Source organism: Rhineura floridana, chromosome 1 (assembly GCF_030035675.1).
Source record: "Rhineura floridana isolate rRhiFlo1 chromosome 1, rRhiFlo1.hap2, whole genome shotgun sequence".
NCBI classification, from domain to species: Eukaryota; Metazoa; Chordata; class Lepidosauria; order Squamata; family Rhineuridae; genus Rhineura; species Rhineura floridana.
Window position 1 is genome coordinate 162,692,874 of NC_084480.1, and position 27,566 is coordinate 162,720,439.

The window sequence follows — 27,566 nt, forward strand, 5'->3', positions numbered from 1 at the left end:
AGTTCCTTATTTACATGAAAGTTCAAAACACAGCTCAGTCAGAAAGCTTTAAAAAGTGCTAAAGTTTATATGTCCATGAACCTAATAACCAAATTCAGCATTGTACCATCTCAATGCTTTACTATCTCAGCAAACTATCCCAAACGCATGAACTCTGTTTTTACAAAGCAAAATCCAGTGCCAGGTATTCCTGCCATGCAGAACATTTCTGTGCTAGGTATCAACTATCTTCTATTATCTTATTGGGTAAATTTCCACAAATAAACTATTTTCTGTATTTTCATTTCTACATTTTTTCAAGGTGATACCTAAGATTGTAATTTGTAGCTGACCCTTGGGTTGAAGCTCAGGTGTGTCTCAATTTTTCACACCATTTTACTTTAGAATGTGAGGGGTTTAATACATTGCAATATTCATATGCACCAGCATGAATTATGTCTCTGTTTAAGATCATTCCTATCAGAGCAACATTGGGTCCAACTGAATGTAAGATACTTCCATTTTCATCTGATCAGAGGAAATAAATTCTGCTCTAGAAGTCATGGCACACTATTTCTTTGGCCCATCCCTGCTCAGCCAATGGATGAAAATATAGTTTGTGGGCAGGGGGACTTCATTTGCTTATACTGTGTGACAGTAATCATGGAAATTTTCCCTTGGAGTGAAAACTAAGATGTCATGAGGTCCTTAATAATTTATCTTCTGCTACTTGTCACTGTAACTGTCTTTGAAATACCCTGAACCTCTCTTAGAATTGGCCACAAAATTTATTCAGCGATAAAAATAATTTTCTTTTAAATTACGCAGAATCTTAGTCTGTAGTAGCTTCCATATTTCAATGCAGTAAAATAATTCTAGCTTTTTTGTAGCCAATATATTGCATGTATATAAATGCTTAGTAAAACACTTTAAAGTTAAAATTGTCTGCTCGTTTCTCTTTTCCATCCCTGATCCCTTTCCTTTTTTCTTTAAGCAGTTCTCCCTGCATAAAATTTTTCTACATCTTCCCTTCATTTATACCCATTATAATTTTAAGTGTTGCTCACATTTTCCTTTCTGTGTCTGTTGCTCTCCATTTTAGTTTTTTACTTCCAAGGTCGCTCTCTTTCCCTCCTTTACATCCCTCTTTTATTGACTGATTGATTGATTATTTGATTTATATCCCACCCTTCCTCCCAGCAGAAGCCCAGGGTGGCAAACAGAAACGCTAAAAACACTTTAAAACATCATAAAAACAGACCTTAAAATACATTAAAACAAAACAACGTTAAAAACATGTTTTTTAAAAAAGGTTTAAAAACATCTTTTTAAAAAAGGGTTAAAAACATATTATTAAAAATTATTATTTTTGTTTCCCTCTGTTCATCTTTCTCACTGTTCTCATCTGGGTTACTTGCTGCTGCTGCTGCTGCTGCTGCTGCTGCTGCCGCCTCTTGCTCTCTCTGTCTCCTTGGTTTCCTTTCAGTCACCTTCACTGGAATGTTGGCAGCAACATTTTTCTCCCCAGCCCCCACACCTGAAAACAAAGAAACTAAATAAATTAAATATCTAAAAAGCCTGTTGCCCGGCTGGCAAATCCTGTTGTGGAAGGCTCTGCACTCTGAAAATCCTTCTTCTCCATAGTAAATGAATAGTTGTGCTCTCTAGCCACCCCACCCCTCCAGACCCTATGAGTGATGGATTACACTGCAGCAGAGGCTGCGAGCACTGCAGAAAGCAAAGGGTGGGGAGGCAAGAGAAAGGGAGGAGCAGAAAAAAGGCTGTCAGCATCAGGGTGGGCAGAAGAGGAATGCATATGTTTGTGCATGACCACATGTGCATGTCTGAAGACGGCGCCATTCTATCTTGTGCCATTCTATCTTTGGCTGAATAGATGGAATTAGGATTTGAGAAAAGGAGGCAAAAGGCAGACTCTTGCAACTGGCTGCTGCATGGGCATCTAAAGAGGAGGCGCAGCAACAAGCACACAAGAAGAAAAGAATGGTAGACAAAGCAGTTTGTAGGAGTGGGAGAAGGCAGACAAATCCAAAGTGACAGGATGTCAATAGTGGGGTGAGCGGAAAAGACGTGTAGGATATGGCTGAGAATTCAGAAGTGCTGTGCTCCTGTGTCCCCTTTGCTCCCCAACTGCCTGCTTCTTTCCATCAGCTAATGCAGAACAGCCCAGGCCAGTATTATAAAAATGTGCACAAAGTTGAAACACGTGATTATTATGCAAGAGGGAAATATGACACTATGACTAGGTCAGAACTAGCAAAGCTGTCTGAGGGAGGTGAAGCTCAAATGCACAAGGAACTATGCAGCAAGAAAGATTAAGGTGTTAGAAATGCTGGGCTTATCCACATGGGGATTTGCTGTGTATTTGCAGCTCCTCACGTCCGCTCTTAATTTGCATCGTTTACATGACACATGCAAACAGAACCTAACACACTGTTTCCCCCCTGTAAATTCAGAGTAACCCGATCTGCCAATAATATGAAAAGCTGAGAATACAGCTCTACTCCGCTCCACATGCGGTTACAGAAAGTGGTTTGCTTCAATGCCTTTTGGTGGGTAGGTGAATTGTCACTTTGTGCTACCCTCCCCCTTCCATAGCCACTATTTCCCCCATGGAGTCCATTTTGTTTCTGGTGGTTTATCCAGCAACTTCCACCTGTTCTGTTCTTGGTGGAAGAGAAGTATGTCACCTGTTTTTGCTGGCTGCAAGCAGCCCTTCCTTCCTCCCTTCATCACAGTTTGCAGCAGTCTCCCATTTCCCCTCCCTTCCTTCCCAAGCAAGCAGCCATCAGACAGATAAAGCAACTGCACTTCTCAGCAGAAGAACAGTGCTTTTGTTTGTTTCCTTCCCTAAGTTCTGTGTAACAGTGCAAGGCGAGTCTAACAGGGGTCTATATTCATGGAAAAGCTGGGCAAAGCTCTTGCAAGAACTCTTGCTCACCTCAATGGGGTGAATTCTTAGAGCAGGCAAAGAAAGGGAAAATTTTGAGAGCAGTGGCAGGACTGACCTGCAGGCACAAGCTCTGAGATCTGCTAGGGAAGCTGGCATCTTAATCATCTTATTAGGGATAAATGAGCATCATTGTTTATGGTGATCTGTATTTACACAAGGTTGCTAAAGGCCAGTCCACAGGGGATCTGTAAATCAATCTCCCAACGGTTAGCTGGTGTTGAGAAATGGCTAGCCAGGGGTGGAAACCTTTTATCCGTTGGATTTGGATTATTTTGGATTCATTTTTATTTTGGGGAAGGGGTGTTTTAGAGAGCCAAAACCAAAGCATGTGGGGCCACAGCTGGCCGTGAGTGGAGCACACACAAATGGGCATAGGAATCTCCTCAGTGCTTTCTCAAACAATACAGAGAACATGCTGTCACCATGCTTCCACCAGAAAAGGCAGAAAAGGACTGTGTCCATTCCTTGTAACAGAGCAGGAAGATGAGGTGGGGGCTAGTGACCATTCTTCTCATCAAATGTCAAAATACATTCTCTCCTCATGTAAAGGTGACCAGTGTAAGGGCAGCTTGCACAACTGAAAGAACTGTGATGGTCAGCTGGGAAAAGGAAGAAGAGGAGGGGGAAGATGACCCCACTTCTCTTCAACCACCAAGCTTGAGAAGTGGACTTTGGTCCTTACCTGAAATAAATTTCTCCTGGATGACAGTCCATCAAGTGGGTACTGGGCTCCACCTAGCATCCATAGGCAGGAAATACAGCAGAATTGCTGGAAGTAGTTTGACTCAGCAGCAGCCCCTGCAGAGCATGATAAGAGTATAAAGCCATTAACAAAACAAGGAGCAGAAGGAGGAGAAGGGGAGAGTTAAGTGTGGAGGAGGGAGCTCTCTGAAAACGCTGAGCAGCTGTATTTTTTATCTGGAAGCTGCCATGAGTTCCAGTTTTGGAAAAATGGCGGGGTATAAATAAAGACAATAATAATAATAATAATAATAATAATAATGAGACTGATAACATCATAAGGTGTGCTGTGGATGCCGAGGATGCCGAGTTCTGAGTGCATGGAACAGGGAATTGCCCTGTCTGCAAACCTTACCAGTTATTAAGCAAACGATGTGCTTGGAATCAGTCAGAACTTATATGACATTTAAAAAACAACAACGAAATGCAGAGTTGTCATTTTAACTGATTAACTTTCTTACTGAGCAGCACAGAGCCACTTAGAGCTATTTCGAGCTATTCAGAAGAAACAGGACAACTGAATACCATTCAGTTCTCCTGCTGCTCTGCTGTTTTAATTAGTGTATTCGGTTTTAACACATGATCTTAATGTATTGCTGACTAAGACATTCATGAGATAAATGCTCTATCTGGCTGTCATTGTATCCTGCTAACACTGAGGTAGAGCTCAGTAGAGCTATGGCTGTTCTGACTCCCCCCGAGAGGGCTATCCTCATACTACCCTCATACCTAATACTGTTATTTCCCTCCCATTAATCTACTCTATTGTGGCGCAATGGTCCTCACTAGAGGAGGGTACAAACGACTGGGTTTGGTCCCAGTGACGGGAGATGTTAAGTCCTTTGTTAAAGCCCATAATCAGCTCAAAATCACAGACTTTTTCTGCTCTAACCCGGAAGAAAGTGCTCAGGCAATGGTGGCTGATGAAATACCTGGTGAAGAGATACGAGAATGGTCTGTGGGCCCCCAATGCATAATGAAGACTATGGACTGGGAAATCCAGGAGGAAGGCAGGTGTAGCCTGGCTGCAGAATTAGCTCCTGTTGATGCTTCTTTAACGCTCAGACAGCAGGATAGCTGGGATGAGTCGACACAAGGGAGCTTTAAGAACCCTAAAATGCGGGAGGATTGTGACCTCCCTCCTTCACAGTCAAGTACAAATCTGTTTAATAGCCAACTTGAACTGATTAGGAGTCTGTTTGTGAGGTGGACAAGAGGACCTATCTCAGATTAAGAATTTCCTTTCAGAGTGTAGGGGGCTCTTGATCACCCTAACAGATCTAACACTAGACAAACTAAGAGGGGGAGGCCTGTCAACCTCAACTTCATTAAAAACTAAGGATCTGACGCCAAAGCTCAAGACAGATGACTGTGCCAGAACTGCAAGTGAACCCTCATCTCAAGTAATCCAACATGGCAAGAACATGTCCTTCTTGGTTTGCTTGGTTGTATTATGTTATTCTTAATGCTGGTTAGGTATCATTTTATGGTTTAGTTTTTTAGATCTGTTGTTGTTTCCGTATCATTTCTGCATCATTTTGCTTTGTACATCGCCTAGAGTGGCTGATGGCCAGCCAGATAGGCGATTAATAAATGTAATAAATAAATAAATAAATAAATAAATAAAAATCTCAGTAGTAGGAAGAGTGGCAAAGACACCACAGGTGTGGCAAGTAGGAAAACTAAGCACAAAAACACTAAGGTCCCTATGAGACCTACAAAGAAAACCAAAAATATAAAAACGATACCTAGCACTAATAACCGTTCCAAAATGAATTTCAATAAATTATTCAAGTTATTGGAAGCAGGGGACAAGAGGCAGAGAGTTCCTGATCCTGCGAGGCAAGATAATAAAGTGGATAAAGTGAACAAGGACATGAATGTCTCAGCAGCCAAAAAATCCCCACTTACATGACACTGCAGATGAGCTTGGTGAATTACAAGATCCGTGGTCAATCCTTCAACTTTCAAAAAAGACGACATCACTTACCAGGGAATATATGGAGCAAGAGCGCTCACAGAAACCTACACTGACAAACAAAAAATGGCACAGTTAATGAAAATGAATGTTTTATTATTATGTACACTGCCCAGAGAGCCCTTGGGCTTAGGGCGGTATATAAATTAAATAAAATAAATAAAATAAATAAAAAACAGAACCTGGTTTTTATCAGCTACCCAAAACCAGCTGGCTGGCTGGCGCAGCAGGACCACAAAGCACACTTGGTGCAGTTTATATCAGCTTCCCTTGCGTTTTCTCTAGACCCAAAATTTATTCGGAAGATAGAATACCTTTACTACAATTACAAATCAGCGCGAGCAATTGTAACTTTTGCAGCAGCTGATATAGCTGCTAAAATATACTCTGCCAAAGAAATCTTTAAAAGTAAAGGTATGGATGTCAGGAGACATTTTAAGGATAACTCCCCCGCTACAACACTGGGAACCCTAAGGGAGGAGAAGAGATGGCCCTCTATCTCAATGTATAAGGAGCTACCGACTCGGAAGCTAATCGAGCTAAGTGAGACCAACGACTCTACTCCTACTCTGCCTCATCGTTTAAGCGAAGTAACCCCAGTTCCAGGAAGTTCCAGGGGCACAAACAGTGCAGAGAAGGTCTCAGAGGTAGCAGAGCAGCTTTTAAACTGACTGAGGGGGGAAACCCGACAGGAGCTGAGGAAGGTCTGGTTCGGAATAAACCTCCCCCCTGGGATAAAGACCAAAGAAATGATGAAATTTTAAAAGGGGTAGGCCTAGAAGTAGGCATTGTGAGAGCAGGGGCACAGGATATAAATTCAGAAGGGCAAAATTACCACAGGCCAAACCACAAGTGCCAAAGACACTTGAAGAGAGACACTGCTTACAAGTGCCTGTACGCTAATGCTAGGAGCCTCCGAACCAAGATGGGAGAACTGGAGTGCTTGGTCTTAGAGAAGAGCATTGATATAGTGAGCATAACGGAGACCTGGTGGAATGGAGAAAACCAGTGGGATACGGTTATGCCTGGATATAAACAGAGCTTGACAAAGTTACTTTTTTGAACTACAACTCCCTTCAGCCCAATCCAGTGGCCATGCTGCTGGGGCTGATGGGAGTTGTAGTTTAAAGAAGTAACTTTTCCAAGCTCTGGATATAAACTATATCGGAAGGACAGGGAAGGACGTATTGGTGGCGGAGTCGCTCTATACGTGAAAGAAGGCATTGAATCCAGCAAGCTTGAAACCCCAAAGCACTATCGCCAAGCCTGGAGACCTGGGGACCTCGCCCAAGGCACCAATACTTACCAACTGTGACAGCAAACAGAAAAAACCCGCCTTTGCAGACTATAAAAATTCAAATGTCAAAAGCACTAACTGGATAGCTCTGCAATATTTGGAACCACATGAGAGTGGCTCACAAGAATTTAATAATACACATAGACCTAACTCTGTAACATGTTCCTCCTGCGTACCATCTTCCAACTGCTGTGTCTTGGGAAATCCTGATGGCAGCCTGGACACAATTGTAGAACTATTTGTAAGGAGTGGTACCACTCCCTTAAAACTTCTTTCTTGGAATATTGCCGGGTGGAAATCCAAATGCAGGGACTCAAATTTCCTTGCCTAAATGAACAAATTTGATATAATCCTGCTTCAAGAGACGTGGTGCTGTGACCACATATATGTCAACGGGTTTGTCTCCCTTTGCATGCCAGCACTCCCTAACATAGGGTTGCTATATTGCCCGGTTAGCCGGGTTTTACCCGGATTCTTTGCATGCCACCCGGCGCCCGGCTAGCCCCTTAGGTGGCCCGGATTCTCACCTTTAATTTTTTAAAAAATTAAGTTTCTAGGTGGTCCGGTTCTGGAGATATACAGAAAAACATCACCCGCCCCCCCGACTGTTAAATCTTTCTTTAAACAGTACTGTATACAGTACTATAGCACTTCGTAGCTTTAACCCCGCCCGTTCAGCATTGCAGCCAATCAGAGAAGCCAGGATTGTTTCAGTTTCATTGACCTGAGACAGTGTCTAGAAAACAAAATGGTGGTTCCCCCCCTCCCATTTATCTGAAAATCTCATAAATTGGGTAAGTATATACATTTCAGTTTCTTTTCCTCTTGTGTGCAGGAGTCAGATCTTGGGCAGTGTTTTGAAAACCTTCCCAATACTTGCTTTTTGTAAAAGCAATGCTAATCCCATATGTTGCTTATCACTTGAGGTTGCATTTCTGTCCCTCTTTGAGTAGGCCCCACTGAATACACTGGGACTTGCTTCTGAATAAATAAACCTAGGATTGCACTATAAATATCTTTACAGTTTGTGTAAATAATAAATATATTTGATAGTCATGCTTATATAAATATTTCTTCATTTATCATATTTTTGGTTTTTGGTTAGGGATCCTGACTGGTTGTGAGATGCTTAGTTTTCTGCCTTACTCATAGGAATCTGGTGGTTGGTATGGTATTACATTTAGGAAAGTGATACTGCCTTTTGTGTTTTTTTTTTCCTATTTGCATTTCACTTATCTTTAACCTCACTCCGTTACAGCCATAGAAGCAACAACAGCATATGCAAGATAATTAGTGATAAGAACAAGAATTTATAATTATTTTTTCAATTAAAACAAGAGGGTTATCAATACTTTGAAGAGGACCAGATATTTATTTTCTTTCTGAACCCAGGACTGGGTCTTTCATGATGCCTGGTGGGGGGGGGGGAGCAGGAGAGTAGTCGATAAGACAGATGTCCTGGCATTGGTAATCTAATTAGCAAGGTATGTGTGGGGTTGTTGCACACTTCCAGGCCCAGTTTCATTTTGAGTATGGAGGTGGAACCTGTGTAGATGTGGTTGATCAAAGGGAGAAGAAATTTTGAGTTAAGCAAAGCTCTGCTTTTATAAAACCTAAGAAACATACAGATACTTTGAATGTCTGAGTGCCTGCACCAGTGGAATACTGGAGGAACTTGTAAAACTTGCTGCAACAGTATTTAGAACTGAGTGTGTGGTGTGAAAGACTCCTTTTCCTAACATTTTGGCTTCTTGTTTTTCTCCACCCACCACATCTTTGAAATATATCGTATATGGTTAACCGTACTGCTGCCCTGACTTACTTTATGTTTGTTGCTATTTTGTGTTTTTATTAAGTTTTTATATTGATTGTGTATTTTTATTGTTTTTATTATATTTGTAAGCTGTGCTGAGCTCTGTTTTTAACAGCAGAAGGGCAGGATATAAATCCTCTTAATCAATCAATAAATACTCCATAGTGTTGGAAACTAGAGTCTAGGCATTTAAGGCTGAAAATGTTGCTTTTTAAAAAAAGATTTCTCACATCTTTCCCCAGTTTTTGGTGGTAATTCCTAGGCACAAAAACAAAACAACGGGACAATCCAAATATTAATATGCAAATAATATGCATAATATGCAAATAATTTGCCTAATATGCAAATAATTTACATACTATGCAGATTAGCCTGCCCGGATTTGTGGAACTGGAATATGGCAACCCTACCCTAACAAGGGTAAAGGGTAAGGGGAGGGCTAGCCAGGGACTGTGTACCTTGGTCTCCTCCTCGCTTGATGCCAAGATAATTGAGCTCCCTAATTGTGATTGTGATTCCTCTCTGCTGGCACTGATTCTGGAGCTGAGGACTGCTCACCTGACCCTTCTTATACTTAATGTCTATTCCCCCCCCCAGTGGCCCGTAGGGAGGATGCTATGTTAAATTGGCTCAAAGCCGAATGTTACTATGCACTCTGGATGGCCAAATTTCCCTATGCGTTCCCTATTATTGCAGGTGATTTTAATGCAAGAACTGGAACCTATCTGGTGGGAGATTCCACCTCAGGTGTCTATTCCTCTGTAAGTAAGGGCCAACTTAAGGGCAACTCACGGCACTCAAAAGATACTTTTCTAAACCCTGCAGGGGTTGGCTTGCTTCAGTTTGCTTCAAAAACTGACTTGTATATTCTAAATGGCTCTAGTGCTGGTGACGATTGGGGGGAGTTCACCTATGCATTCCTACTGAGCTGCTGAAAAATAACATCAGTTGGTGGGCCCCATTGCTGGCCTCTCTTTTTACTCTAATAAATAAATCTGGCATAATTCCTACAGCTGGGCTGAAAGACTTTATCGTTCCTATCTATAAGAAAGGACCTAAAGATGATCCAAGTAACTACTGTCCCATCAGTTTGTTATCTATAGTAGGGAAGGTGTACGCCAGTTTTTAGGCCTTAAACTGAAAAGGTGGATAAGCGACAATAACATCCTGGGGGGAGAGCAGATAGGATTTAAAACCGGATGCTCGACCCTTGACCACTGCTTGGTTTTGGGGCACTTAGTGTATAAATACTCTAAACCGAGAGGAGGTAAACTTTTCACAGCTTTCATAGATCTAAAATCTGCCTTTGATTCCATCTCACGTGACCGCCTGTGGTATAAAATGGAACAGCTCTCTATTGAGAAAAGGTTGCTGTCTCTGATTCGCACACTCTACCAAAACACCTCTGCTCAAGTACGTTGTAGCAATTATGGTCACTTTTCTAAGGAGATTCCCTCCTCACGAGGGGTTAGACAAGGGTGTGTCCTTGCCCCTACCCTATTTAACCTTTATCTGGTTGATCTCCCCTCTGTATTGGGGACTATACAATCCTACCCACCTAAGATTGCGCACAAAGGTATCTATCCTGCTTTAGGCAGATGATGCAGTTTTAATTTCCCAAACTCGGCTGGGTCTTAAGAGACTATTGAGTGTCTTCGTGGAATACTGTAAAGAAAACTTTCTTACAATTAACTATTCTAAAACCAAAGTAGTAGTATTTTCTAAGAGAAAAGTTATGGGGAGCAACAGAATTGAACAGGTCGACTCCTATAAATACCTGGGTATCTGGTTCCATGAAGCAGCAAGATGGAGCACCCAAGAAAAATATGCTAAGGCCAAAGCCAAGAAGAACATGGGCGCATTGACCCCCTTCTTTTATACAAAGGGTGGGAAATTCTTGCCCACAGCCATCCGTGTTTACAGAACCAAGATAGTCCCTTCAGTTCTCTATGGGGCACCAATTTGGTTCCCATACCTCAAGGGTTCACTTGAAGGAATTCAATATTTTTTTCTCAGGTTCATTTTTGGTGTCCCAAGATGTGTTTCTGGAGCTACCCTCAATCTGGAGGCTGGCCTTAACTCTCTGAAATGCTCAGCTTGGGTTTGTGTTATTCAGTACTGGCTTCGCTGCTGCCTTGCGGACACCCAGGGCCCCTTTACATCCCTGGTAATGAGAGATTCCTTTGAGCCATTTTGGGGAAAGGCGGTAGCCAAAAAAGTTATCTCAGTAGGTCTCTCTCCCTCTGATTTGCTCTCTGTGGAGCTTGGAAGTGCCAAGGCAATAGTTAAACAGAGGCTAGCAGATATTGACACCCAAGAGCTCTCGGCAGCTGCCCAGGGCCCCTGCTCCCCCCTGACATTGGGCCTATCAGGACTTCCTCGTAAAGATGGAATGCCCTCTCTTAGCTGGTTATCTGTTCCCAAGTATAGGAGGGCATTTTCACTGGCCCGATTTAATGCCCTACCATCTAAACTCTTGGAGGGCAGATACAATAAAATCCCAAGCAACAATAGACGCTGTCCCTGCGATAACGTCGAAGTGGAGTCTATCTTACATGTTTTGTTCAACTGCAGATATTATGCAGGGCCCAGAAAAGATCTAATATACCCAATTATGCAGTCCTTCCCTGGCCGCCCCCTTGAGTCTCTTCTGATCGCTCTACTTGAGGGTTCTGACAAGGCAATTACTCTGCAGGTGGCAAAATTTCTGAACCTGGCCATTTTAATCAGACCCTGTAAGATTGTAAATGGCAACTAACTCAATTGGATTGTTTTTTTTGTCTGCTTTAGTTTCTGATTTCAAGTATTTTTATCTTTTTATCTTTAATATTTAATACCATGTTTTTGTAAATAAAGATTGTTGTTGTTGACCATTCTGTCAGAGTTGGGGTGGGGGTATCTCTCAGTCACCATGAAAAACAACAACAAACAGTCTGTGGGACTTTAATGACTATTTTGATTATGAATTAAGCTTTTGTGGGCCTGAGTCTACTGTCTTTTACACTCCCCACACATATAATTTGTATTGAGTTTTAAGTAATAACAGATTTTGCAATAAACAAAGAAATAATCATTTTTTGTTATTCTTTTTAGTGTAAGGGGAGTCATGCCATCCTGAGATTGTTTTGAAGTTAAGCTCTTGTGTTCCTCAGCTTAATGAATTTAAGATCTGTAAGTGAATGGCCAGGAAGTTTATTGTTACGGGATTGTAGGGTTTGTCTGGGTGATGTCTATATAGATGGAATTTGCAGAAAAAACCTGTTGAACTAGTCTAACCAGTTCCTTTTAGAATCTAATGAGTCCAGCCAAGTCCGTCAAGTGCCCCATTAACATGTGTAAGGAATTGGCCATGAAAAGATGTGTTGCCATAGGAACGAGGGTGGATCTCCTCCTCTCACCTGGCTGAGCAGGAATTGTTAGTGTTAACACAGGAAGTATGTTGAGTTAGTCTGATTTGGAGCTGGAAACTGGAAAGACAAAGAGAGGTTTGCTCTCTGTGCTGAATCCCAAGCTCTGGCTTTGGGCACTCCCGTAGAAACCTAATTGGGAACCAAGATCCGTTGAAGCGTTAATGCGTGAGCCCCTCCATCTTATGTTCAGGTTGTATATATATGTAAATAAACCATATATCATAAAGACACCACAGTCTCTGCTGCAGCACTAGGGGATTGGAGACCTGCCCTGGGAGTGAGAACTTGAGCATCTGGAAGCTTGCTTGCTTTCCTGGGTTGTGTCTCTTGAGACAGCTGAGGTTCCTGGCAAGTGCTGTAAGGACTGGGACCCCCTGCCTGACCCTGAATCTAGACAGAGGCTGCATTCAGTCTTGCAGTCTCTTGTATCAGCTCCTAGATGGGTCAGGGGGCATAAAAACCTGGTTGCCCTTGGGCGGCGAGTCTGCTGCTGGTGGGGTTGCCACCAAAGGGGCAACACCAAAGGGGCTTATCCCTTAGGGAGTCCCGAGGGGGAGGGCACTACCATCTAATATTTTTAAAAAAACCAATCTAGAGGAGATTGGTAGCAGGGAGGATATAAGGGACATGTGTAATTCCTGCACAGGGTGAGAGCCTGTACAGTGAACTGAATGATAGGAGAAAGCTTCCAGATGCTTTCAGAGTGAAAGGCTAAACTGGCAGAAGGCTGGCCCTCCCTGGGTGTGAGGTGGGGGGAGTAGATGTGCCCTGTGTGAAGATATTGAGTCGGTCTGGTTGTTCCCAATTCTCTCAGAGGTGTACTGAGATAACTGGTTCTGTTAAGTTTTGTTGGTGGGCTCTTGTTATGTTCATGTCATGTGTTTAGAAGTAGTCTTGGAAAGAAGGAACATGGGTGATGCCACCCCAATTTCAGTGATCATAGGCAGAGGGATATAGAGCATATGGGGAAGTAACAGGCTACCATAGAAGATGAAAGCAAGGCTATCTACACCTTGTTCCTCACTCCCACTCCTTCCATGGACGGGTTCCTGGCTGCTCATCTGCTGTGCTCACTGGCTTGTGTGTGCTGTTGTTTAATGCCAGATCAGCACACAATAAGACCACACTCATCCATGATTAGATCAGGGAGGAGGGTGCCGATTTGCTATGTATTACCGAGACCTGGGTGGGTGAGCTGAGAGTTGATCTGACCAGCTTTGCCCACCTGGATACTCGGGGCAACACCAGCACAGGCTGGATGGATGGGGAGAGGGGTTGCTGGAGTCCATAGAGATGTCCAGGAAATGGAGTTTTAGACCCTTCGGTGGCCCACTTGACTTGTTTGCAAGGCAATTTGAGGGTAAAGTTGCTCGCCTCTGTAGCAATTGCAAGTACTTTTGGATGAAACAGGTTATCTTGACCCATTCCAATCTGGGTTCAGGCCTGGTTATGGGACTGAATCGGCCTTGGTCACCCTGGTGGATGACCTTTAACTGAAGAAGGACAGGGGGAGTGCAACCCTGTTATTCTTACTTGATCTCTCGGCGGCTTTTGATACTATTGACCATGGTATCCTTGTAAGCCAACTTAGTGAGACGGGTATTGGAGGCACTGTTTTACAGTGTTTCTGGACATACCTTCCAGGGTAGTTTTTAGAGAATAGCATTTGGTGATTGATTGTCTTTCAACTCCCTGGCAATTGTGCTGAGGGGTGCCTCCTTCTGGGAGGAAGGATGGGATATAAATTTAATAAATGTATACATACATACATACCAAGGAAACCAAACCCTGGGTAAGTGGAGGAACCCCTGGAAGTCTCGCACTGCTTGGAAATCGGAGTGTGCACAACACTATATGTCCACCTTGCCTGATTCTTCACTCATGATTCTGAGGAAGTATGCGCTGGCCTAAGAAAGCTTATGCTTTAAAAAATAAATACAGCTAGTTAAAGTGTCACAGACTCTTTGGTCCATCCGTACCCCCCCCCCCCCCGGATACTGTGGACAAACATGGCTATCCCTCTCCTATTTTTATATGCAATTTAGACAAAAAGAAACAACGCCCAAATGCTTAAAAGAGAGGGTATGAGAAAGAGTTTTGCCTGCTAACATGAGCTTGGTCAGCTGATCAGTTTGAACCACCATGGGACAGCTTTTACCCTCGTCTAAAACTGGCAGGTTTTTTGATCAATGGATATAGAACCACAGAATTGGAAGGGGCCTATAAGGCCATCGAGTCCAACCCCTGCTCAATGCAGGAATCCAAATTAAAGCATACCCAACAGGTGGCCGGCTGTCCATCTGCCTCTTGAATTCCTCCACCTCCAATAGGTAACCGGTTCCATTGTTGTACCACTTTAACAGTTAGGAAGTTTTTCCTGATGTTCAGTCAAAATCTGGCTTCCTGTAACTTCAGCCCGTTATTTCATGTCCTGCATTCTGGGACAATCGAGAAGAGATCCTGACCCTCCTCTGTGTGGCTACCTTTCAAGTACTTGAAGAGTGCTATCATATCTCCCCTCAGTATTCTCTTCTCCAGGCTAAACATGCCCAGTTCTTTCAGTCTCTCCTCATAGGGCTTTTTTTTCCAGTCCCCTGATCATCCTCGTTGCACCCCTCTGAACCTGTTCGTTTGTCTGCATCCTTCTTAAAGTGAGGTGTCCAGAACTAGATGTAGTACTCAAGATGAGGCCTAACCAGTGCCGAATAAAGGGGAACCAATACTTCACAAAATTTGGAAACTATACCTTTGTTAAATGGAAATGGTCTGCCTTCAAGTCGATCCTGACTTATGTTGACCCTATGAACAGGGTTTTCATGGTAAGTGGTATCCAGAGGGGGTTTACCATTGCCTTCCTCTGAGGCTGAGAGGCAGTGACTGGCCCAAGGTCACCCAGTGAGCTTCATGGCTGTGTGGGGATTCGAACCCTGGTCTCCCAGGTCATAGTCCAGCACTCTAACAGCAGCCTAAAATAGCATTGCCTTTTTTGCAGCCACATGACACTGTTGGCTCATATTCAGCTTGTAATCAACAACAATCCAAAGATCCTTCTCGCATGTAGTATTGCAGAGCCAAGTATCCCCAATCTTATAACTGTGCATTTGATTTATTTTTCCTATACTGGGGTCTAGTGTACTTGCAACAGTGGTTGTCCTGCAGAATCCTGATATTTTCCTGAATGGTGTTCAGTCCACCATTCTCACCAATTTGCCATGGACAAATTTATTAGAAAGCGGAAAGTCCATTCTAAGGTTGATGCTTTCATTGGTGAAAGTATACCCACAACATCCTGCTGTGGAGACCAGAAGGCAGGGCCAGGAGGAATCTCCACTACTTCTTCCTTGGCAGGAAACTTTGCTAAGGGGGAAGGAGAGTCTTCAAAGATGAGAGCTCCTAAAGCTCTGAAAGGAAAGCCAGGATGACAGTACCAAATTATTTGGAAAAGAACCAATGAGTAGCTCTCATGATTTGGGAGCAGACAAAGCATGTTGTGGTATCTGTTGCTCAGCAGCAAATGACTTCTTAAAACCAAATGTGTTTTACAAGTTGAACCTATACTGAGTTCTATGGTGCTTACTCCTAAGTAACCACACACAGGATTGCAGTCATGCCCCATAGTACATGCATGTACATTTGAACATCTTAAAGTGACCATCCTAAAGGCAAATTTCAAAGACAGGACACATCGGGAAACTGCTAAGATACCACTGGCCTGCACCCACCTTTTCCTAGATTTGGCCCTGCCCTGCCCACCCACCAACCCTCCCCCCAGAAATTGGAAAGTCCACACCCCTCTCCTCAGTAAACACAATATTCATCAGTTTTGTAAGGCTACCTCATAGAGGAAATGGGATAACAAGAGACCTTCCTCAAACCACTTTTGAGCATAAGTGGTTATTTCTATAGCCAATATTATTTGGTTAAAGGGTGCAGCTGGAGAAAAATGTGAGGAAAAGGAAGAGAAAAATGGAAATGGACTGCCTTCAAGTAGATCCCGAGTTATGGCGACCCTATGAATAGGGCTTTCATGGTAAGCGGTATTCAGAGGGGGTTTACCATTGCCTTCCTCTGAGGCTAGTCCCCCCAGCTGGCTAGGGCCTGCTCAGCTCGCCACAGCTGCATAAGCCAGCCCCTTCCTCGTCCTCAACTGCCAGCTGGGGGGCAACTGGGCTCCTTGGGACTATGCAGCTTGCCCATGGCTGCACAGGTGCCAGGGCACATAACCCCTGAGCCACTCACTGTGGGGTGATCTTTAGCTGGCCCTTGACACCCAGGAGACACAAGCAGGGATTTGAGCTCACAGACTCTGGATTCCCAGCCAGGCTCTCCTCCCCACTGTGCTATAACTCGTCCAAAATGAGACTGAACCCTCTTCCACTCCAAAATTGAAGTTCACCAATTTTACTGTTTCAATACACTGGACTAGGATCTGGAAGATCCCCACTCAGCCATGAACAACACTAGAAACTCTTTTAAACAACTCACTCTTTCAGCCTGCCTACACACACACACACATTTTTTGTCTACAGCTAGCCTTTGAAAGCAGCAGCAAAATTTCTGTGTGAGTTGTTTAGTATGTGATTGTGCAGAATAGGTGGATGGGTGTATGTTGCTGCATGGGGAGCAATGGAAAAAATGCAGAGTGGTGCGGGGGGAGGGAAAGGCAGTATGCTTTGGTCCTGATGGGTCTTTTCCTGACTGTTGGAGGGGAAGGGAGAGGAGGAGGAGGAGGGAAAAGCAGGACCCAAATAGATCGCTCTATTGGTGTCTAATATTTAAGGGAAGGGAATTCCAAAGGGGAGTTACCACTAAACTAAAGGTCCGCTTCCTATGTTGTGTGGAATGGACCTTCTGATAAGATGGTATCTGCAGGAAGCCCTCACTTGCAGAGCGCAGTGATCGACTGGGTATATAAGAGGCAAGATGATCTTTTAGGTAGCCTGGTCCCAAGTTGTACAGGGCTTTGTACACCAAAACCAGAACCTTGAACTTGCTAGTAGCTAATGAGCAGCCAGTGCAATTCTTTTAGCAGAGGGGATGAAATGTTAGCGATACCTTGCCCCAGTGAGCAGTTGCGACACCGCATTTTGCACCAGCTGCAGCTTCCGGCCCAAACTAAAGGCAGCCTCAAATAGACTACATTACAGTAATCCAGCCTGGAGGTTACCAGTGCATGGACAACAGTGGTCAGGATATCCCGGTACAGAAACATCTGCAGCTGTCTTACCAGCTGAAGCTGGTAAAAGGCCCTCCTAGGCAATGAGGTCACCTGGGCCCCTAGCAACAAAGACGGATCCAGGAGTACCCCAAACTATGAACCTGCTCTTGCAAAGGGAGTACAACCCCATCCAAAGCAGGCAACTGACTAATTATCCGAACCTGGGAACCACCAACCCACAGCGCCTCCGTCTTGCTGGATTCAGACTTAGTTTAGTGGCCCTCATCCAGATCAGCACCAAGTCCAGGCAGCGGTCCAGGGCTTGCATGGCCTCTCCCGATTCACATGTTATGGTGAAATGGAGCTGGGTATCCTCAGCGTACTGCTGACACCTCACCCCAAAGCTCCTGATGACCGCTCCCAAGGGCTTCATATAGATGTTAAACAGCATGAGGGACAAGATGGTACCCTGAGGCACCTCCACAGCACATGTGAGGTACTGTATTGAATATGAATGTAAGGAACAGAGAAAGAACTGGGCGATCGATTTGGAGGTTTAGGGTGGTTAGGGTGGACAGTGCCCCGCTCCACTGCAACAGGCAACACTAGTGGGTTTTCTCTCTCTTTAATCCCCTCCTCCTCTACATGTGAGCTTAGTATTGCCCAATGAGGTTTTACGTTTCTGAGAAGGGACTTACCCCCTTTAGGCCCGGTTACGGCATGGGACAGAGTCTTCCTAATGCACACAGCCCAAAATAGCTATAGACAGATGGGAGGGCACCTTCTGATCTTTGCAGCCCATATGAAGGGTTAGGGGGATTATTTGTTACAGTTTGTTCTCCATTAGTGGGTACCATCTAATCTTAAATTTTATTTATTAGTTTTATTTAAAACATTTATACAGCTTAATCATTTGCATTTCTAAGCAGTGTACACAAAAACGAGCCATACATAAACTGAAACAATAAAACTATTGAAAAAACACTTCCTTAAAAAGCCTGCTGGGACAAAAAAGTCATAGATAGGTGCCTCAAGTTCAACAAAGAGGGTTGCCTGTCTAATCTCAGTTGGGAGTTTCACAGGTGTGGGCCCACTACCCTGACAACATTTTAATTAAAAGACTTCAAAGCGAAAGTTCACAACTGCTCCATTTGGAGAGACCAGGCTGCAATATAGCCAATTGCTCTCTTTTGCTGTACTAGCATCCATCAGTTCTATAAAGTACTCAGCTTTACAGTCACCATCTCCTTTTTTCTGTAACAATTCTAACCTACAGTTCTAACCTAAGTCAGTAATAGTCCCATTTTGCAGTCAGACTAAGATACACATTTTGCTATTGCTCAAGCAGTGACCATATCATGGAGCAGAAATCGAAACAATTCCTACTAAGGTACAGAAAGTTACCGGTGATGCTTTCCCCTATCATTTCCCCTCAATCTCAGTCCAAGCTTTGCTTCTAAATTTAAAAGCGGCAGCCCGGAAAGTTATAACCGAAGGACTAGTAAATTAAACACGCGCTGTGACAATCCTAAAACACTCCCTCAGCCTCGTTATGGAAATTGTGCGTCACCGTTCTCAGTAGTTCAGACAAGAAGTGAACAAAGAGATTGAGGCTGCAATCCTGTGTCCACTTGCCTGAGAGTAAGTCCCATTGGAAATAATGGGATTCACTTCTAAGGTTGGAGTGCACTGTTAAAAAGAGACAAAGTGCTGTCAGACGAGCTGTCCCCTTCCCCCCTCTCCCCGATTTCGCTCTTGAGAGGAGCAGCAACATCAGCTGTTTTCTAGGAAGGCGCGCGGGGGAGGAAGGCACCGGCAGGCGACGCGTGCGGGCGCTTAGTCATTCTGAGAAAAGCAGCCGCGCAAGTCAACGGCGGCACCTTGCTGCTGTTGAGGCCGGTTCCAGCCGGTTTGTACCAGAAGACAGGAAGGAGGCGCAAAGCTGTAAGGTCGGTGTTTGTGCTCCTCTAGCTGGCGCTCGAAGGGGGAGAGAACGCTTCACACAACACAGTTCGCCGGCTGCACGCCGCGCGCGTCATGGCCCCTCGGCTGCAAAGTGCTAGCTACCCTTTCCTTCCCCTACGCGGCTCCTCTCCTGCCCTACAGCTTCCACCGCTACACCTCGGCGAAGATCATGTTGCGTTCCGGGACTTAGGCTGGCGCAGGGAATCCATTGCCGCCGCTGCCGCCGCATGCTGCCAACCAATACACAGGTTTCACAGGTGGCCTGCCCATGTTAGAAAGCTTGGGTCGTATTCCAGCACATCCCGGAAGCAGACAACCTAACTAGGCAGACATGGATTTAATGTGCTTTGCTAAAATATAAATACAAGGCAAAGTTCTGGTTTCAAGCACCCCCCCTCCCGCAGGACTAGCTCAGTGTTTTGTGAGACTTCAGCATTCTGAATCAGCATCAACCATACCTAGCCCAGTTAGGGCTGTGCATAGACCCTGGATCAGATTTGTGGCTCCAGTTTGTAAATACAGATCAGGCCCTGTCTGGGTCTGGCCGGATTCAGACCCAATTCAACCCAATTCGGTTTTTACAAATCTCCAGAAATTCAATTGACTTACATTGCAAAACTAAAATGGCCATGATTTTCTTGGTTTTTTGACCTAGGGGTGTGAAATTTGGAGATGTGGTAGCTACTATACAGGGTCTTAAAGCTGCCAAGCTGCAGGTGGCTAGCTCCAGGGTCTTTCATGTTAGTCACCTTTAAAGTTTAAAATGTTTTAAAATGGATGTAACAGTTTGTTTTTACACACAGGGACTTGAAATATGGTGACATGGTAGCCCCTATAGAGGGAATTAACTGTCAAATTTCAGGTGAGTAGCCCCAGAGGTTTTCATGCTAGCCACCTTTAAAGTTTGCTTTTTCCAAAAAATATATTTTACAACAAATATTATGGGTGTTCATTCATGCCATACTCCTGTGTTTCCCCTGTTCCTTCAAGATTTTGAAAAAATGTGAGGGGTTTTTAAACTTGGATTTGTGATACTAGACACATGTAGGCATCAGGCAGGCATGGACTGGCAGCAACATGGAGATAATATGCACATACAGACATGAACTGTGGGGACATGGTAATCCCTATAGAGGGATTGAAAATGAAAATGGACTGCCTTCAAGTCAATTCTGACTTATGGCAACCCTATGAACAGGGTTTTCATGGTAAGTGGTATTCAGAGGGGGTTTACCATTGCCTTCCTCTGAGGCTGAGAGGCAGTGACTGGCCCAAGGTCACCCAGTGAGCTTCATGGATGTGTGGGGATTCAAACCCTGGTCTCCCGGGTTATAGTCCAACACTTTAACCACTACGCCACACTGGCTCTCCATAGGGATTATCCCTGTCAAATTTCAGGTGGGTAGCTCCAAAGGTTTTCATCCTAGCCACCTTTAAAATTTGCTTTTTCTAAGTTTTTCTTTTAAAAAGACCCTGTCATATAGGTGGCAGATTCCCAACAGCAGTAGCGAGTGAGGAAAAAATAAATACTATTTAATAATAATATTCACAACAGTTAGCAATTGGAAGTAATAATAAAAATAATTCTTAACTCAGAATGCTGGCTAATATGCACACAAGGTTTAGCTGGCTGGCTGGCTAATAACAACAACAACAACAACAATAATTAATTAATTAATTAAATGTGTAACCACACAAGCTGGCTGCTTCTTTTTGTTTGTTGGTACTGACTGGAAAATAATACTGAATTCAGAAAGATGTGGTTAAATATGGCCATGAGGTTTAATCATTCTTAGCAATGAGAATAGAATAAAATAAAAAATAACCGACAACAAACTTTTTAAAAAAATAGAAATAAGGATGGTACTGGGATTGATTGGGAAAGAATAGAAAATATACACAAGGTGAACAAATGTCACCCACTCTCCACCAAAAATTTCCAAGAGACAAAAGATCTCTGCATTTTATGACTTCACTCCCTTCAAGCACTGTGATTGGAGAGCATTGAGAGAGATGATAGCATTCTAGCCTTCCTCTCTCTCCACCCTGATTTCTCTTTATATGGTGTTGTAATTCCTCCATTTCAGACACACTGGCGTCTGGGTTCATTACAGACTGTTTTGAACTACAGATCTGTACAAATCTCCACAAATCAATTTTTGAGACAAGTTGATATACTATGTAGAGATTTGTAGCAGCTTCAACCTGATCTGGACAGGATATAAATTGGCTTGATTTTTCTCTGCTGTAGTTTTTGCCTCATTGAAATCAACAGGAGCTATACAGGAGCATTGACATGGTGCAGTTCTCAATCATTTCAGTGGCATGTGAGCAGGAAAACTTCTTAGTGGGAATGTACTCTATGGGATAGAATTTTCCACTCTGTCGTAATGGTGCCTAAAATCTGCCATCTGAGAGGGACATGTCATGGTAGGGCTCCCCCTACAAGGTCTTGGATGTAACTGATAGGAACTGGGTTGGATAAATGTAAGGATGCTTCCAAGCAAAGGGGTTTGTGAATGGCAGGAATGTTACACAGGCTGATCAGAGCCCCAAAGCCCCACTGTCATGTCAGTATTCAGTTTCATTGCCTCTCTCTGTCACAGTTGTATCACACTGCAGTCAGTTTTTTTTCCATTTTATACAGGGTTGATCTGATTTCAATCAAAGTGATGTAAATCATGATTTAAATTGCTTCTCTGAAGGACTCAGTTTTAAAGATTTAAATCACAGTTTAAATCACTAGTACTTCTATTAATCATTTTAGTAGAACATTGTTTAATATAATCTTAACACATATTCAGAGATTTAGGTTTCATTAGACGGTAGATACACAGTGAGCAATTATTCTGAATTGTTTTCAGATTAATTTTCATCAAAAATGGGATGATAATTTGGTCATTTTATTACTAAAGCAGAATGAACTTGTGAAGTCATTCAGGAGATGAATCAGCTCCAACTGTTTAATTAATCATGATATTTTTGTCATAGTGTGCCAGAATCACCAACACCAAATAGCCTTTTAAATTGTACTATTAAGATTGTTTATTCTTCTGGTTAGTTTTCTTCATCAACAAGCAACTAGGTCAGTTTCTTCATCAACAAACTACTAGTTCAGATAAAGTTATTTAAAAAATAAAATTTAGGCTATTTCAGCCAAGTCAGCATGAGAAACTTAAAATGTCGGGTGGTACACTTAATTCAGTCTTCTTCACCATTGTCTTCCTTGTTCATTGATTGGAAAAGAAATCCAAGTTTTCCTGCTTTTTCAGTTCCCAATTTATATCTCAATTTAGAATGAATTAGTCCAAAGGAAGAAAAAATTCTCTCTACACCTGTAGAAGAGGCTACTGCTGTTAAGAACTGGATCCTTCTTGTTCAGATCTACTACATCTCCCCCAATTCTCTACTCATTGACCTTCTCCATCTTTGCATTTAGAGGGAAGCAAGGCCTTAAGAGAGAGACAGAGAGAGAGAGTTCACTTCATGTAGCCACCTGCAGAACAGGACTGATCGCATCTCTTTAAACTGCTGTTAACATATCCATACAATATAATTAGAAGTTGTATAATTAGTATTCATGATAATGACTTTGACCTAGGCTCTTTTTTTACTAATTGTTTCAAGAAAATTTTGAAATCTGATTTAAATTTTTAAAAATTCAATTTAAATTTTAAAAATTGATGTTTTGTTTTTTTAAAAAATCAGTTTTTATCTACTCTGATTTTCTCTCACAAGCACATTGTTATCAAATGAAAGTGTAAGCTTATATTGTGATCATAGTAAAGTCACTGGCAGTGTGTTGAGATCTTGGAAACCATGAATCTATTGTACAGTGTAATTGTACAGCTATTAATCACAGTTGGTCATACTTTCTGTTTTCATGAATTTTGTTTGGACAAAGGAACAGAATATTAAGGGTCTAATCCTGTACTTCAGTTACACCAGCTGAGGGGTTCTACTGGATGTGATGACAATCCCCCTAGACTGGCAGAACATGAGATATGCCACAGCCATGTAAGATCCTCTAATAAAACTACACAGATATGCTGTACCAATGGAATAGCCAAAATCACTTAGATCAGCCTTCCTCAATTTTGGACTACAGCTCCTATCAGCCTAGGAAGCACAGCTGAGCGGGTTGTGGAATAAAGGGCAAGACTTTAAAGCAAAATTAATGTTTTCAGATGGTGAGGAAGGTTAGGGCATGTTTTTAAAGAGGAGAACCACAATTTTTTTCAAGGATTTCTATGCCTCCTTTCAAAACAAAGTTTCCCCAGAGTGACATATAGTCATTATAAAAAGACCTTAAAATAAGATAATTGTCTAAAATATTAAAACTAAGAGGGCAGTATAAAATACTTCAAACTAGAAGGAAAGATGCATCATTAAGCCTGAACTGATTTATTATCATTGGCTTGAGGGAATAGCTAACACACCATTAACAAATCGTATAAAAATATCTGCACAATTGTCAGATACTGATAAAATGTCTGGTAGGAAAGGTATGACTTGAGTTCAACTGGAGAGAATATTCAATATACATTTACAGAGAAAAAGTTGGCTCCCTAAAGGGTGGAAAGGGGTAATTGTGGCCTTTTCAACTGTTAGAAAAAGGCTACAAAATCAATATATACTACACAGTGGTGACCACAGGAAGGTGTCTATATCTGAATTGCCACATTTCTTGATAATGTGGAAAAGTGATGAAATTGCTTTTTTTCTCTCTCAGAAAGCCAGCCAAAAATGTCAGCTGCCTGTGGGCGCATCCATATTCTCACATGAGTAAAGGAATTTATTCAAACAAGAGACTTCCTATTGTGTTTGGAAATTTATTCGTCAACCACCAAGTCACAGAAGTGAATTAGTACTGAATGATTCAAAGAACCAATTAAGTAGCTGGCATAAATGCTTCTCAGTTAAACTACCAGAACTTACAAGTACAGTGTTCAGGGAATGAGTTCAAAATCTAGATGTTGCAGTCTTTTTGTTAACTCTACTTGCTCAAGCCACCAGTTTGAAAGCCAAATTGGGACCTAGGACCCCAATTTTAATATTTGGGTAAATGCTTCATTGCTCACATGCCTGAGATGTAAACTACACACTTTATTTGCAAATGAAAGAAAAAAGAGGAACGTTAACAAGTCAAACATAAGCAACAGTACTCCACAACTCATAAAGCAAGGATGGGGGCCCTGTGGTCCTCCAGATGTGATTGGACTCAAACTTCCATCTGCCCCAGCCACCATGGCCAAGACCAGAATGATGGGAGTTGTAGTCCATCATCTAGAGAGGCTCGGTTCCCTATCCTTAAAGGTTAGGTGTACAGTTGGGACTATCTGTTTCTGAACCCTACATACATGGGATTTATAATGGTGCAGTTGCATCAGGGCCCGTGTCTCCATGAGTGCCCAGCAGTAGTTTAGTGGCAAATGCAGAAATACAGGATCCCTTCATGAGTCACAGCATGCTCTCTCCCCCCTTTTTTACAGCTCAGTTGAGAATGAGTATGCACAGTATATAACTTGCTATTTCACTTTTGTGCACTTCCTGATGATATGACATGGACCAATGCACTTACAGGGAAGGAGTGACAGGTGGAGCTTAGTAAAAAATCAATATGACTTAAAAATTCCACACCCACCCATATGAATGCGTAAAGTCTTGAATTTTTAATATGGCAAACCAATAACAAACAATTCAGATGTGGACTCTCAAATGACAAATCAAATACTGAAAATGTGGATTTCCATGGTAGGTATGGATGGGCCCTAAGTGATTTCTGTGGGATAAAGCAGCCTGGCTGCTCCTGACCGTCATGTGGGCAAATGAGTTGATCGCTCTTCCTGAACTCTTAAAATCTGTTATGCACAGCCTTCAAAAGATTTACTTTATGAAGTGTTTCTAAACAATGTCTCCCAGCTGCCTTGCAAAAGCATTCAATGGCCTCAAACATCATAGTTTGGTGTAGCATGTGGCTTTGCTGTTGGGGGTGGGGTGCTTTGCTCTAAAGCTAACTTTCCCAGCATCCCTTTGAAGGTCAGACACTTCGGAAATCCACTCAAAGCTGTATTGGTCAAGACTAGAGATAAGAGGGGGAGGATCTTGGTCTGTCTCCCAAGAAAATGGACAAGAAGTCCTCCTCTCAAATATTTATTTCATCCCTCCAGTTCTTCCTTATCATTCCAGAATAAATGTGACAACAACAGGCCTAAATGGCATTCTTCCAAGTCAAAATGCAGCTCCATACAGTGTCCACACTCTGGTAACAAACCCTTCTTTTCCTCATGGTTCCCTTCCCCTCCTCCCCAATAATCAGGGGATACAAAATTTTCAGGACCTAAAAAGATTGAACAAATTTGTTACAAATAAGTCCTTGAGGGCTGAGATGCTTCAGTCCAACCTGACAAGCCTGAACCAGAGAGATTTCTTGGCATCCATGGCCTTCACATTCACCCTTGTCATTGCCACTTTCTGAGATTCAGCTGCAAGAACAACCAATTCCAATTTGAAGCTATCTTTGGTATTTGAAGTACTATTCAGTATCTTCTTCAGCCTCTGAAGATTCTCATAGCCCTGGTTGCTCATCTACGCTTACTTAGATGATCTTTTATCAGCATTCCCTCCTCCAGCTAAGGAATTGTGACACACCCTTCTTCAGCTAGGATGTCTTTGCATTCTAGTCATCAATACATCTGGCATCTGGGAGTTCCCCTCAATACAAGCCCGAACAGTTTTTCTCTCTCAGAAGAGAGGATTTTAACCTCATCAAAAGGGGTTCATCTGCAATATGTTATCAAACTGCTAGGCAAGATTATTTCCATCACGTGGATTATTATCTCCCATGGTTTTGTCTTTATTCTAGACCTCTTCAAACCTTTATGCTACCCTTCCAAGACCAAGGACTATATATGTAAAGCATTATCATACAACTTTAAACAACCATGGGAATTGTAGTTTGTTAAGGGTGCTAAGAGTTGTTAGGAGGCCACCATTCCCCTCAGAGAGCTACAATTCCCAGAATTCTTTGGGAAGAGGGATTAACTGTTAAACCATTCTGGGAATTGTCTTAAGCCTTTAACAAACTGCCTGGAGGTTGAACGGTAGGGTCTTCTAACCCCGGGTTGCCCTTCCAGAGTAATTTCTACTCTTTTATTCCCATGCAAATCTTCAACCATTTGGGTACCAACAATATCCCTGGAGAGCCTTTTTAAAATGCTGTGACAAGTCAGACACAACAGTCCTTGGAGCCTCAGTAAAAGATGATCTGCTACTCCCGGTCTTCAACTAAACTTATTGAGAAGCCAGGTTTCTGCTCTTTCTGGCATAACCATTAAGTTCTGAAGGATGCCCGGTTTCTTCCCACCCCCTAATACCTGCAAATTTCTTATCTGATATCTCCACCTCCTGTTCATTGTATGCCTTCTTGGAGTCTACATGTGGTCTTCAAGCCTCTTCCTTGGAGTCTATTTAAACCTCTTGGAGCTCCTTCCTTGAATTTACTCACCCTCAAAGCAAATCTTCTGGTGGCAGTTACCTAGCATACAGGGTTTTAGAGATTTGGGCCTTGTCTGTAGAGCTTGAACGCTGCATTTTCTAAAATGATGAGTTATCCTGTCATCCTTTTTGAAAAACTTGGTCTTTCATGGAGAGTGGGAATTGATTTTGCCATACTTTTAGCTCTCATCTCTTAAATAACAAGAACAGCACTCCTTGGAGGGCACTCATCTAGAGGGCATCTACCTCTGCAACATTTCAGGGAACAGCCCCCTTGAGGAAATTTGCAAAGCAGCTACTTGGGTGTCTGCACATGAACCACTATGAGATTGAAATATATGCCTCAGCTAAGGCAGCCTTTAGGTGCAGGATCCTTTAGGCAGTCCTTATGTCCTAAGTATGTATGGGGGTATTTGGGTATGGAAATACTACTTCTTTACATTCCAATCAATAATGTCCTCCTATCCATGAGGGCAGAAAATAAGGTTCTTACTATTGAAGTTTGGTATATATTGCAGTGGAGTGCAGAAATGAATAGTCTGTTAAGACTACCGTTTGAAAGAATAAAGAAACTTAAGATTTATTATTACTGGGAAATAAAGCCATTCTGACTACAGACATACATGTGGGCATTATAGAGTCAAGAGGCTAACATACCCAATTTGAAACTGTATCATGATGCTGCTCACTTGAAAAATGTGTTGCCGGTAATTCAGAAAGATACGAATCGTTTATGGCTCTCTAAGGAATGTCCAGT

The 27,566-nt window shown here is 42.7% G+C and overlaps 2 long non-coding RNA genes across 4 annotated transcripts; one reads left to right on the top strand and one right to left on the bottom strand.

Annotated features, from left to right (window-relative positions):
• On the bottom strand, positions 1 to 27,566 carry LOC133363776 (uncharacterized). 2 transcript variants are annotated; one of them, XR_009757758.1, is made up of 4 exons: positions 27,467 to 27,566; positions 5,603 to 5,716; positions 3,633 to 3,748; positions 1 to 1,516 (listed from the first exon to the last, which is right to left on the bottom strand). It is a non-coding gene; the product is annotated as an uncharacterized LOC133363776 (long non-coding RNA). The 2 variants fall into 2 exon arrangements; XR_009757760.1 differs by lacking the exon at positions 3,633 to 3,748.
• LOC133363783 (uncharacterized) lies at positions 19,035 to 26,740 on the top strand. 2 transcript variants are annotated; one of them, XR_009757764.1, is made up of 3 exons: positions 19,035 to 19,296; positions 20,116 to 20,174; positions 22,609 to 26,740. It is a non-coding gene; the product is annotated as an uncharacterized LOC133363783 (long non-coding RNA). The 2 variants fall into 2 exon arrangements; XR_009757765.1 differs by lacking the exon at positions 19,035 to 19,296 and adding an exon at positions 19,307 to 19,569.